At 46.4% G+C, this 14,610-nt stretch overlaps 1 protein-coding gene across 1 annotated transcript in view; it reads left to right on the top strand.

Annotated features, from left to right (window-relative positions):
* UBE2E2 (ubiquitin conjugating enzyme E2 E2) overlaps nucleotides 1-14,610 on the top strand; it is a 354,366-nt gene that overhangs the window by 293,067 nt on the left and 46,689 nt on the right. The gene's annotated exons all lie outside the window — the stretch shown is intronic.

The raw sequence follows: 14,610 nt of genomic DNA, 5'->3' as shown, positions 1-14,610 counted from the left end.
TCTGTTACTCCCACAGACACCAAACAGGCAATTCTGCCTTTAAAAGTGTTTTCTTCCCTAGTAGAGCGCTCATTGCTTCTGGCCACTGCAGATCTTTGCTCATTGTTTGTTTTTTAACTTGAAAAGTTGGTTTTTAGATTAGCAATCAGGGCAGGTAAGTTCAAGTGCTGTCAAATAAAAAAAGTAAAAATGAGAAATGAATTACAGTAACGGGAAAGGAAAAGGCAAACAAGGGGCTAGCTGTGAGTTACAAGGAAATGAAAACATCAAGGGGTGCTGGGGCACAGGAGCCGACCCTACATTATTTATTGATTCACAGTTTGTTTTGTGCTCTGTCTGGTATCTAGCTAAATACTGTACTGAGTATAATTTACATAGACATTAATCATACAGATAAAGATATCGTCTTATTTTGAAACAGGGTCTGAGTCCCCTCTGTATTACACTGCTGTATATAAACCTGGAGTAATTCCAGTGAAGCCAGCGGTGGTACTGTGTAAAACTGATGGAAGAAGGAAATTTGTCCCATGGATTCAAACTACCAAGCAATGCATTGTTTCTAAGCTTGAATAAGGAATGCCTGCTGGGTAGGTCTTTCTGTAACCTTGTTTGAGTGAACAGAGTGGAGAATAGTTAATAAAATTACCATTTGAAAATTCTCATTGTGAATACTCAGCATGCTGTGATCACATACCAAGTAATGGTGTTTGCTGTCGATAAATTGCTGTAGATACTATAATATAAATAAGTTTTATGCATTAAGATTTAGTTCCCATCCCAGGGACATTCTGAGGCCACGACTACAAAGAATAATGGCATCATAGTCGTCTTTGAAGAGACTCACTCCATTAGAGTGCTAGAATATTTGTAATGATTGTATTGTGGGGAGAGGTTAGAGACAAATAACTAAGTAAAGATAAGATACAATAAACCATATCATGTTCACTTTGTTTTCTGTAATCAGTATGTTATTTTTTTTTGTGGCCAAAATCACACATTTCTCAGCACAACATGCTATCAGCAGGAGGGAACCAATGCTTCACATTCCCATAGTAATTTTTAATGGCTTCAGTGGCAAGTACTCAGCAGAAAATAATCAAAAGAAAGCAAATAAGATGCCTCACATAAACCTTTTACTCTGTATACTACAGGCTTGTTGCCAAGATGAAAACAGCAGGTAGCTCCGAAGTATAAATTACACTGCAGATTATGGTACTGAATATACATCTGAGAAACCCATTGCTGAAACTAGAGAAGCCTTATAATAAGGCGTTACAGTACCTAAAATTGTTGCTCTAATAATTATGTGGGTATAGTATTTTTAGGTGCATTCAGGGGAATATTGCTATTCCTTTACCAATTAATCAAACTCCCGTCTGAATTTTTTCCCCCGGTCAGACAAGTTGAATTTAGAGTAAAGATAAAGAATGGTGACAAGCTTGAATACATTGCTTTTGCTGAAAGTAGCAAAGAACTACTTTGAAAAAAGGGCAGCATGAATTTGAAGACTGTCTAATTGTCTTTCTCCAGGTGTCATTATCATCAACAGCAGCCTTGGGCTTAGCACCCATTGGTGTCCAGTGCCTCCCTCACTATTTCCTCCCATCTTTCCCTGTCCAGTGCAGAGTGGCTACATTTCTGTGGACTAGCTCCGCACCAATCTACTATGTCATGTGCCCATTCTCTGTGGCATTTGCCTCTCTTATTCAGACCATCCAGGGTCTTGACTTTTTGCTTGTTGTTCATTCTGCACATATGCCTGAATAGCTGTAACTTCTGTTGTATAAGCTTCTGCAGTAGGTTCTCTTTGGGCTGTATCTTCCTATATAATTCCTCATTGGTGACCTGCATCCATCCTAGTCTCAGGATCTTTCTATAACAGCTCCTCTCGAATGCCAATATAAGGCTATCTTCAAATCTTCCATGTTGCATAAAGCCTCCGCCTGAGCTATTACTCTATTTTACACATGGATTTTCTGGATACACACTGAACTGTCACTTAGAAATCCAGACTTTCACTATGACCGTCAGGGGGAATCCACATAGAGTTCTTTTGGTGTTGGTAGGGGAGGTTGAGCGAGTCAGACTGTTACTTCAACATGTCACTTAGAAGCCGTGTCTACACGTGCATGCTACTTCGAAGTAGCGGCACTAACTTCGAAATAGCGCCCGTCACGGCTACACATGTTGGGCGCTATTTTGATGTTAACATCGACGTTAGGCGGCGAGACGTCGAAGCCGCTAACCCCATGAGGGGATGGGAATAGCGCCCTACTTCGAAGTTGAACATCGAAGTAGGGCACGTGTAGCCGATCCGCGTTCCGCAACATCGAAATAGCAGGGTCCGCCATGGTGGCCATCAGCTGAGGGGTTGAGAGACGCTCTCTCTCCAGCCCCTGCGGGGCTCTATGGTCACCGTGGGCAGCAGCCCTTAGCCCAGGGCTTCTGGCTGCTGCTGCGGCAGCTGGGGATCCATGCTGCATGCACAGGGTCTGCAACCAGTTGTCGGCTCTATGGATCTTGTGTTGTTTAGTGCAAGTGTGTCTGGGAGGGGCCCTTTAAGGGAGCGGCTTGCTGTTGAGTCCGCCCTGTGACCCTGTCTGCAGCTGTGTCTGGCACCCTTATTTCGATGTGTGCTACTTTGGCGTGTAGACATTCCCTCGCAGCGCCTATTTCGATGTGGTGCTGCGCAACATCGATGTTGAACGTCGACGTTGCCAGCCCTGGAGGACGTGTAGACATTATTCATCGAAATAGCCTATTTCGATGTCGCTACATCGAACTAAGCTACCTCGATGTAGGCTTCACGTGTAGACATAGCCAGAGACTGACAAAAAAACCTCCTGCTGATTGCATTGCTGGGGGGTGGGGACAGCAGTTGTCTTCTAAGCCACTTCACTGCTGATGATTTGTAAATGATTGCCTGAAGCTTTGTAATTGTTTCTGCTGCATGACCTTTTAAACTCTGCAACTCATTTGTGATCATAGACTTTGCTGCTTTGTAATCTTTGTGAAACCTTGCGACTTTGTAACTCTAAGCAACTTTGCTTTATATTTTCAGAACCTTACTGTGCGCTCCGTAATTGAGCCTTGCAACCTTGTAATCTTCTGTAACTTTCATCCACTCTGCTTGTGGTGTGCTGCAAACTGGTATTGTCCCCTCAGAGATGAAAGTGTGTGAGTGAAAACTTGAGTGTTTGGGGTTAGAACCTGCAAGGGTAAGCACATGAAGATGAGCCCCAATCAAGGCTGAACGGGGCTTGGCTCTAGGGACATCTGGGCTTGCTCTTTGATGACCAATGTGGATGAGTCACAGGGATGGTACAGAGGCAAAAAAAAGGAGAGAGCACCTGCCAGTAGCGCTCTCTCTCCTCTTGCCTTCCTGCAGCCAGTTTCTTTCCTGACCAGTTCTCCAGCTGTGACCAGCAAACAAATCCTCCAGGACCAACATGCCTTGGCTCCTTCTGCAACCCCTATGCCTGTTTGAGTGCCTGAGTGCCTGAGAGCAGGGAATGAATGTGTGTGTGAATGAATGAAGGGAGGTGTATGGTAGCTGATTCCCTCTTTAGTTTAAACCTTTAGTGGCAACTCTATCCTCTGTAGTTTAACCATATAGTGCATATAGTGGAGTGTTTAATTCCTTGATCAATAAATCTATACTAATGTAACCCTAGGTGGTCTCTCTAGTGTAAATTAAGGTAGCATTTCATTATCACCTGTGTCTCACATCTGTACAACATGCTGCTGAATACACAAGATTTCAAGATACTCAGCTTTGTTCCTAAGCTAATCGCTTTGCTTTTCCAGATCTTATCCATCTCCTGCAAACTCACTCTTGCTTTTGCTATTCTAGTCGCTGTTTCCTTCTTACAGTCTAGATCATGTCATGTTGCTCCCTAGATACTTGAACTTGTCTGTGTTCTCTAGTTCAATGCCATCTACACTGATCTTCATTCCTATTTCCTTATCTCCAAATACCATTGTTTTTGTTTTATCGTTTCTCCAAGTAGCATTTACCTAATAATTATCTTTTTTTAAAAGTGTCTTTAGTAGAAATGATCTTGAATCAAGATGTCAGTCACAAGCATCCTGAACTTTGAGCAAGTCCAAACCCAAACTTTACAGCTGAATTCTTTTCGCTACAATGAAAGCAAAATAGGGTAATGGAATGGGACTGGGAGACTCGGTTCCTGGTTCTGCCAAAGACTTCCTGGCTACGTCTACACATGCCCCAAACTTCGAAATGGCCACGCAAATGGCCATTTCGAAGTTTACTAATGAAGCGCTGAAATGCATATTCAGCTCTTCATTAGCATGCGGGCGGCAGCAGCACTTCGAAATTGACACAGCTTGTCGCTGTGCGTCTCGTCCAGACGGGGCTCCTTTTCGAAAGGACCCCGCCTACTTTGAAGTCCCATGGAATAAGGGGACTTCGAAGTAGGCGGGGTCCTTTCAAAAAGGAGCCCCGTCTGGACGAGACGTGCCGGCGAGCTGTGTCAATTTCGAAGTGCTGCTGCCGCCCGCATGCTAATGAAGCGCTGAATATGCATTTCAGCGCTTCATTAGTAAACTTCGAAATGGCCATTTGCATGGCCATTTCGAAGTTTGGGGCACGTGTAGACACGGCCCCTGTGTGATTGTGGATAAATCACTTTGCCTCATACTTCTCATGTGAAAGAGGGTAACAAAACTTTGCTGCATCAGTAAAAAGGTGGTTGAAAGACTTAATTTAATTATGTTGGATCCTCAGACTAAAGTACAGTGTACATTTATAGCAACGTAATGTGTTGAACCAAAGCACTGAATCCAACTCAAACCCCGACCTTTGGAATGTTCAACCCTGTGAAACCAAACTTTCTGTCTAAGGCTGATCTCTAATCCCAAAGAAAGCTTGTGAATTCAAGTTAATTTTCCTAATTTTAGTCAAAATTCTTGAGTTTGCAGACCTGGGCTGAAAAATCTGTTTGCCATCAGATTGGAAGTATCCTAAGTAAAGCATCTCTTACAGATTTTTGACAAAATTTTAAACCCTGTCCAGAAAATGGAAGTGAAATGAAAGTTCATGAAAATTAAAATGATGAAAAGAGATTTTTTAAAGCTTTCTGAAACTTCAAGGAAAGAAGAGTGTAGTATCGACACGGTTTGTTTATGGTGGAAGGTTTAGGTCATTCTTATTTTATTCAAATTGTAATAGAGAGGTAGCCATGTTAGTCTGTACTCCAGCAAAACACAACAGCAGAAACGTAGCACTTTAAAGACTAGCAAAATGATTTATTTGGTGATGCACTTTCATGGGACAGACCCACTTCAGCAGATCAATCTCATTTCCAATGCAGACTGACATAAGTACAGAGGACCAAAAAAAATTGCAATAAAAACTGACAAATCCTCCTTCAGTCCCATTTGATTTGTCAGTTTTTATTGCAATTTTTATGTTTATCCCGTGTTTTTAAAAAACCACTGTGACCTCTGAATAGGCGTATTGGCCACCTTGCTGCTCCAACGTCCATTCTGCCCATTTCGTTCACTGCCTGATGCTCTCCAATAGACATCATGGGAAAGTAGAAAAGGGCAAAACAGAGCGCGCAGCTGTTAGCAATGGATGTCACATTCATGTCCAGTTGTCTGAGATGCCTCCATCTCAGAGAGTAAAGGCGTGCTCCACCATAGCAAAGGTGGTAACTTTGCTTTGGGAAATACTTCTCTTTGACATAGGTGAAGCAGCCAAATGGGGTTCCATTCATCCTTTCATAAAACACTATACCCTGTTGCACACCCCCTCACCTGATGCACCCTTTTGGTCTGAAGCCTTCAATTTCAGTGCCACAATGGTCCTCTTCATGAGTACTACTTGTGAGTCACCTGCACGGGTATCTCCTTGGGGGCCGGCACTCAGAGAAGAAAGAGAGGTCTTCTACTTCCGGTAGTGGGAATTCTTTGAGATGTGTGGTCCCGATTTGTCTTCTCCTACCTGCCCTCTTTCCTCCCTACTTTGGGTCATAATCTTATTCAGGGTGCGTCTTCAAAGTAGCAGGCACAACTTCAAAATAACGTGCGCCACATCTACACCCGCCGCATGCTACTTTGCAGTAGAAATCGACGTTAGGCGTGGAGACATCAAGTCACTATTCCTATGAGAAGATGGGAATAGCACCCTACTTCGACATCTAACGTCGAAGTAGGACATGTAGACGTCCCACTACAATCAGCTGTTAGGTGGAGATGTGCCCTATAGCCCCTGCAGGGCTCTATGATCTCTGCACCCAGCAACTCTTAAAGCCACACAGACCCAGAAACTCCGTGGCAGGAAGCTGAGATCATGAGGTGCCCCTGCATGGCCTGCAGCAAGGAGCTGGCAGCCAGCCAGCCAGCCCCCCGAGCGTTCCCAGGGCTCCAGCCATCAGGGCAGGAAGTGGGGCCCTTTCTGGACTGACTCCAAGTTCTGCGACCTGCTGGGGCTCTGGGGTGAGGAGGAGGTGCTCCATGTAAAGGGGAGCAAGTGGCAGAATGCAGAAGTGTTGACCCAGCTAGCTGAGGGCCTGACCATCCAGGGTCACCCTGCCCACACTCCTGACTATGTCAGGAGTAAAGTCAAGGAGTTCTGGCAGGGTTACACTTGGGCGCAGGACTCAGCCAGCTGGTCTGGGGCCACCCCCAACACTTGCCCCTATTACTGGGAGCTCAGGGCCATCCTGAGCCCCTGGGACACCACCTCCCCCACTGGCCATTCTCAACACCATGGCTGAGAAGCCCCAGCAGGACATGGAGCCAGAGTTAGGACCAGAGGCCAGCCCCACACCCCCAGGGCCAAAGCTGGGACCATCCACCCCACCATCCAAGTGGTCCAGTGCGGAGGGGGCACTGGTGATGGATGTCCCCTCCTGCAGCTCCAGCCAGGCATCCACCCAACAGGCCTCCCCTGACGATGGTGGTGGACTGTCAGGTACATACCCCACAAGGCACACACCCCCAGGGCATGGGGCGGGGACACCAGGGCTGTGTCTACACATGCCCCAAACTTCGAAATGGCCACGCAAATGGCCATTTCGAAGTTTACTAATGAAGCGCTGACATGCATATTCAGCGCTTCATTAGCATGCGGGCGGCAGCGACGCTTCGAAATTGACGAGCCTTGCAGCCGCGCGGCGCGTCCAGACGGGGCTCCTTTTCGAAAGGGCCCCGCCTACTTTGAAGTCCCCTTATTCCCATGAGCTCACGGGAATAAGGGGACTTCGAAGTAGGCGGGGCCCTTTCGAAAAGGAGCCCCGTCTGGACGCGCCGCGCGGCTGCAAGGCTCGTCAATTTCGAAGCGCCGCTGCCGCCCGCATGCTAATGAAGGGCTGAATATGCATTTCAGCGCTTCATTAGTAAACTTCGAAATGGCCATTTGCGTGGCCATTTCGAAGTTTGGGGCACGTGTAGACACAGCCCATATGTGACCGCAGGCTCCCCACACTCCCAGCAGACCACGGCCTGCCTGGGCAGACCATGGCCCCAGGACAGCATCATGGCCACCAGTGCCCATCAGCACCCGCACCCACAGACAGCGCTTCACCCAGTCCCTGGGAGGAGAAGTGGAGGGGCCGACCACATGAAGGGGCCATCCGCAGGAACACTGCATGCACCAGTGGGGGATGGGGACCAGACACCCATGGGGAGATTAGGGGTGCGGGGCAGGGGGGCAGGGCTCAGTATTCAACAGCCACCATCTCTCCTCCCCACTGTTTCCACAGCTGCACCATCTGAGGGCCAGGACAGCATGGCACCATCCATGGTCTCAGACAACCCCCCAGATCCCAAGACCACAACCTCTTGGGGGCACCACCAGCACTGGGATGGGCCTGCCCCCTCTGGGGCCAGAGGCAAACCTCCCTGAACCCTGGGGTGGCCTCTGCCCTCCAGCGCCAGGCAGACATCATGGAGCAGAGGCTCCTCTTCAAGGAACAGGAGGCTGCCTAGCGCCAGGAGGCCTGGCGGGACTTTATGGCCACCTTTAACCGCATGGCCGCCTCCTTTGAGGAGCTGGTGGCCCTGCTGTCCCCTCCCTCCTGCCCCACCTGCTGCCCCGCCTGCCAGCTCCCCAGGGCAGGAGCCCGCTGGGTTCGACAACTGGTCCAAGGACCCCCCCTAGCTGTACCTCCCCATCCTCCCGGCCCCCAGCCAGCCTCATCAGGGACCCCAGATGGGGGGGGCAGTGACCCAGACACGGCGAGGGTTGTGCCCATCCACCTCCACCCTAGAGTGATGTTATCCTGCCCATATGCATAGTTACAATATTTGTTTATTCTTCCAAAATTATAGGCAAGCACTTTGATTGGTTAAGAAGAAATCAGTTTATTTTTCCAAAACCTGCGTGGTTTGTGTGCTTTTGGTGGGGGCAGTTTGTGGGTGGTGGAGGCAGTGTGTGGGTGGTGGGGGCAGTGTGCAGGAGGCCCGCCAGGGATGATCTGGGTGGTGCTCACTGGGCACCTCGATCAAAGTGCTCCTGCAGGGCCTCCCGGACCCCCTGCTTGTGGACCTGGCATCTAGGGGAGCGGCCGGCTGGGGGTAGCCCATTCCGGCCTCGACCGCCCACCCCTGCACGAAGGCCTCCCCCTTGCTTTCCACCAGGCTGTGGAGTGTGCAGCAGGCACCCACAACCTGGGGGATGTTTAGGAGGCCCACATCCAAGTGGGACAGGAGGCAGCACCACCAGCCCTTCAGGCGCCTGAAGACCCACTCGACCACTTGCCGGCTGTGGTTCAGCTGGGCATTGTAGTGCTCCTGGCTGGTGTTGAGGTGGCCCAGGTAGGGGCAAATAAGCCAGGGCTGGAGAGGGTAGGCCACATCTACCATGAGGCAGAGGGGCACAATGGTGTCTCCCAGAGGGAGAGTCCTCTGGGGGATGTAGGACCCTGCCTCCAGCCAGTGGCATAGGTCCACATTGCAGAACATGCTGGCGTTGTGGGTGCAGCCAGGCCAGCCCACATATGCGTCCTGGAAGTGGCTCCAGCTGTCCACCATGGCCTGCAGGACCACGGAGTGGTAGCCCTTCCTGTTGATATAGCATCTGCCATTGTGGACCAGGGCGTGGATGGGGATGTGGGTCCCATTGATGGCCCCAACGCAGTTCAGGAACCCCATGGCAGCGAATCTTGTGATGGCCACGTCCAGGTCCCTAACTCAGATGACCCTCTGGAGCAGCAGGGTGTTGAGCACATGCACCGCCTGTGGGGAGGGGACATGGGCACCCATTAGGGTGTACTGAGTGCGCCCTGCCCCCCCACCCAGCCCCCCCAGGCTCACCTCCCTGTCCCCCAACCCCCCAGTGGGCACATGCCCAGGCCTCCTTACCTCCATCATGACAGCCCTGACTGTGGCCTTGCCTACACCAAACTGATGGCCCACAGAGCAGTAGCTGTCTGGAGCGGTAGCTGTCTGGAGTGACCCTCTTCTCCACGGTGAGGGTGCGCCACATCCATGCATCCTGGTGCCTCAGGGTGGGGGTGAGCCACAGGCAGAGCTCCATGAAGGCCTGCTGGCGCATGCAGACGTTCTGCAGCCACTGGTCATTGTCCCATTCCCCCATGACTAGGTGCTCCAACCACTTGGAGCTGGTGAGGTAGCTTCAGAGCTGGTGGAGCACCCGGCAGCAGGGGAGCAGGAGGGTGCGATGGTCAGGGACATCCAGCCCCTTCCTCCCCCGGGGAGGGCTCCCCTGCCAGGAGCTGCTGGGCGGCCGCCTGTGCAGCATCTAGCAGGGCACCTGCCCTGCGGGAGACGGCTTGTAGGGCTTCCAGCTGCTGCTGCTGGACATCCATATCTGCAGGCTCGAGGTCTGCGAGGCTTGTGTCAACAATGCAGGGCTCGTGCTGTGCAGGCCGCATGCGTTTGGGAGGGGCCCTTTAAAGGGGTGGCTTGCTGTTGCCCCGGAAGGGCTAGACCGTCCTGTGACCCTGTCCATGGGCTTTCCTGGCCACTTATTTCAAAAGGGGCCACTTGTGTGCGTGAACGCTCCCTTTCAGCATCCGGGGTGGCCCCTTTCGATGTAGCGCATCGCTACTTCGACGTTGAACATGGATGGCACCGGGCTCAGAGGGTGTGTAGATGCTACGCATCCAAGTACTACGTTTCAGTGTCATTACTTTGCAATACGCTACTTCGACATAGCGCTCTCGTGTAGATGTAGCCTCAGTGTAGAGGAGGAACTGGAGAGACAGTTATTCCACACTGCCTTTACTCCCTCAGTTTGGAGCATGAGATGACAATGTGCACAGGCACAGACCAGCAGTCACTGCCAGTAGAAATATTTGGTCTCAGGTGCATGAACCTCATGTGGACTCCAAAGTGGAATGCAAATACAGCCACACATCTCAAAGAACTTTGATTATGGATAAGAGGTAACCTCTCTTCTCCCCCCCTGCAGATGTAGCAGTGAGGTCAGTGTCCAACATTCATATTTCCGGTAGGATCCAGAGGATGGGGAAACGGGAGCAAAGCCTTGAACTGGCTCTCCCAACACTTCCCTTGCCCATCACACAGATTTGTACTCCCCACCCTCACAGAGCTAGAAGAAAGCGTTTGGTCCTTTAACACTAAATGTATGTTTGATTTGGAAATCTAATTTTAAATAGCGTCATTGTGATTAATTGATTCCATTTGCCTACATCAGCCCACGTGCAAGATACTTTTATTTCTTTGACCTTTTGCATTTTTATTGATTTTGACCAACACTGTAAAGTCAATAGATTTATGTGCAAATTTATAGCTCTGACTAAAATAAATATTAACCATGGTTTTGTTCTGTTCTCAAGATTACTCTTTTTAATAATATCTCTAGGACAATGAGTAGCAACGGTGACACAGTAATGAAACTCTCCTGTTAATTCACTGACGCACCAATGTGAGCTGAACATTATAGCAGGCTCTTTAAATGAAGTTAAGATGTGGTGTTCATCATGCTTTGTACTGGGCAATCAGCTTGTAGTACAGTCTCTTTCAAAGTACCTGCCTGTCTAAAATACATTGTGAGAATTAAGAACACTCAACACATTAGCCACATTTAAAACAAAGTGGACTCAGCTGCATTTGTTTGTGAAGGATCTGTTATTTTTCTAACTGGTGTTAGAAAATATTTCACTTGCAGTTATAGTGCATATAGGCTGGAGGCAATGGCAGAGAGGGAGATAGATATGTTCCCTGTTAAGCCAGAAGTACGGGAAGATGAAATATAGAAGAGCCCATTTTTAATTGTCCTAGTTCTTTGTTTTAATTCAGCACCTATGTATAGATGTCATTCTGGCATAGAATTGATCTTTTATGATCTCACCCCCAGGTTTGCCACTCAGCTATGGAGCAGTGTCTCCATGGATATGACAGACAGTGCACTCTGGAGTGTGTCATCTATTGTAAGGGAATAAAGACAATACAGAGTTGTCAGTTGACAAGTCATTGCTAAATCCAAATCCTCTGATGATGCATGTTCACAGTACACCTCTTCAGCCATCTATTCACCTGAAACATATGTTAGAAACCTTGGAGGGGTATGTTGGCAGCTCTAGAATGGCCCTGAATTCTTGCTTTGTTCACTGTTTTGGTTCTGTCTGAATTAGTGGCATAGCTGACAGATCAGTCATTATCACAACTACTCTATGGTTGTTCAGTTGATGCTATCTGGAACTGCTACAGTCATAAGTATCCCCATTGTTGAAACTGACTGGTTTAACATCAGTTTAGTAAGAAGCACCCTATATATGCTCTGGCTCTGGGTCTGTTCAGCATTAGATGATTTAGTCTGTCCTTTGCCGGATGGGTGTTCCTCTGTATCAGTCCTTCCAAAGATCCTCAAGGACTGAGATGTTTACTTTCAGTGAGATCTTTGATTTAGTTGCCAATGACATCAATAGAGTTGGAATATAAATTACACTGAACGTGAAATGTTTGAGTTTCACTTTATTGGGCAGATGTCCACGTAGAGAGCGGGCCAGTTAAATTTTCCTGCATTATATCCCTGATTTAACTGGCTTGCACATGTGGGAATTTTCTCTGGAGAAAAGTCATGTGTTGTCACTCTTGTTGCCAGTATCATGAAGGGTGACTATGATAAAAGCACTAACAACTAGGAAAGAAGTTAAAAATAATATACCTATCAAACTTCAGTCTGATTAATGTGTAAGAGAAAAAAGGTTATGCTGGTGCTTACTGTTGACCTCAGTGTTTGCTCTTTCACCATGCATATAAACCTCTGTTTTGTATCTGTTCAACAAGCTTATTGTCACTGAACATTCCAATTTGCAAACATTGAAAACAGAGTTGTGCAACACTTGGTATAACTTAAGCTACTATTTAAAATCAGTAATTATAATGTTTCTGCCCCTCTGTGTTGCAAAGATAATCTTTGAATTAATATGAATTAATGTCCCTGTAGTGCTGTCAGGCTGAGTGTACAGCTAGACATGCTGAAACAAGTTGAATTGACAGATGTGGCATTTTTCAACTCTTTGAATTAAGAGGTTGTCGACTTCGACTGCTAATGCTGCTTAACAACTAGGCAATATTACTCAATTAAGTGTCGGAAATGTAATTTAAATGGGCAGTTTTTAAGTTTTGATCCTCCAAAATAAAAAACATGGGAGTTGTACTCCCTAAACCAAAGAGGGCCCAGCCATCTCATGCGGGCTAAAATATTTCTACTAAATGAGAATTTTCTTTTAAGGCTGACTGTATTTAACCTTATATCTAGGTTTGACATAGTTATCACTTCCCTTTTAGCCTGCCAACATCAAATGAGTTGCTTTTACCAATATTAGAAAATTTGTCACTGTAGAAAATGGCCAGGGATTTCCTTTGCAGCTCATGAGATGGTGTTTTATGTAAAGTTTAGCCTGCCTTTACTTCTTGTCATTTTCATTTGAGCTAATTGTCTTGTGCTTGCAGGGCTTTGTTTTCTGTGCCCCCACCCCCCTGCTCCTTCTGTAGCAATGCTGTGGCCCCATGATTTGTTTAGGTTTATAAAGAGTACAATTAGCCCTTTTAATGTCTAGTTCAGTCACAATGAAACCTCCCCTGATGGCTTCGGATTGGTCTTTCCATAGGCTGTGGAGGTGTTTTTAATTATTAATTCTCTGGTTCGTTTCTTACAGCAGTCTCAGCTGTGCTTTATTATTCAAAGGTTAATGCAAACTGAGAACCGGGTAAATTAAATTTGTTTGGCAGCCTACAACCTGATGTATTGCAGACATTGTGAGATACAGATGGGTAGTAACTCTTTGGCTGTTGTTAAAAGACTATTTCATCTGTAAGGCAATTGCTACTTTGGTAGTACGGTTGGTATTATAAAACGATGGTTCCATAATATAATAGACTCTGCAGCATAGTTTTGTTAAGAAAGTGTATCATTTAGAAATACAGGATGCCCTAATGGCTGTTACAGAAAATTGATGTAGATATTCTAACTAATGACCTGGTATACTGCACAGTAGTAAGTCACCCAGTTGTATGTAGGGAATCTCACACTCAGTTTTAATGAAGGGAGCCAAAGGAGTTTCAGGGGGAAGAGGTTTTATTAACTTGCAGTGAACAGAATGAATACTTGAGCACTGAACATGACATGTTGTTGAGTAATAATTGTATGCTGTGGATACATTGTGAGGCATGGAGCAGAGCCAAGAGCTTCCATCTGATCTAGACATACAGCTGTTTTATAAACCCTGTGTGCTCTGGAAATCTTCATTGTAGTCATAACCAGAATTGTTCCATGAGAAATACCTTAAAATACTGTGATACTTATTTTGACAAATCCACTAATCATTTCTTCCTGTAAAAAAAGAAAAAAAATTGAAAAACTGGGCTTCCACATTGCAAAAGTCACTGCCATAACTGATCTTATTTAGAAATTACCTTCAATGTCGTTGTACATAGGCAGGCCACAAACCTACATGTATTCTGTAGGTTCTTCAAACACAAAATATTACTTGTATTACAACCTAGCTTAGCAATTAGTTAGATCTGAATGTATCATCAATATTTACTGAAGCAATGGTTAAAGACATAAAATAATTAACAGGTCTACAAAAAAAGTCCACACTGAATAAAATGTGTGGTTCTGCAGCTGAGCCTGTGTTATTTGAAAAGAGGCTACTTTGGCTTATATGGAAGCTGGATCACAAAAAAAAAAAAAAAAAGTGTGCCCACCTAGCTATTAATTAAATACAGGAGGATTTTTTTTTTTATATGGCCATAAATTGAACTATATTTTGTACATTTTAAATATCTGTTATTACTTTTGTAGTTTGTGTGGAATTTATATGAACATAATGCTACAGTTTAACCTTCCAGTAACTCTTTTGATAAGCTTTTCAATACATTGTAATAATTGTAGATTATAACAGCCTTCTGGGTTAGTCATTCGCAATGATTTAGAATAGTAACTTAGAGCACCCAGCTACAAGGTCATTTGTATGGTGCCAAGATTTCTGTCCTGCAAAATAACATATGTTGTTATAATGCCACCTAGTGATGAGGTGGATATGGAGATGCTTGGATATTGAATGACTGATAGGTAGTCTCTTCCTCCTTGTGTTGTAAATACTCTCTCTCACCACTAAGAATATTTTAGATGCAGTCAGAAAG

Source organism: Carettochelys insculpta, chromosome 2 (assembly GCF_033958435.1).
Source record: "Carettochelys insculpta isolate YL-2023 chromosome 2, ASM3395843v1, whole genome shotgun sequence".
Classification (NCBI taxonomy): domain Eukaryota; kingdom Metazoa; phylum Chordata; order Testudines; family Carettochelyidae; genus Carettochelys; species Carettochelys insculpta.
This window is presented reverse-complemented; position numbering and strand designations above follow the sequence as displayed.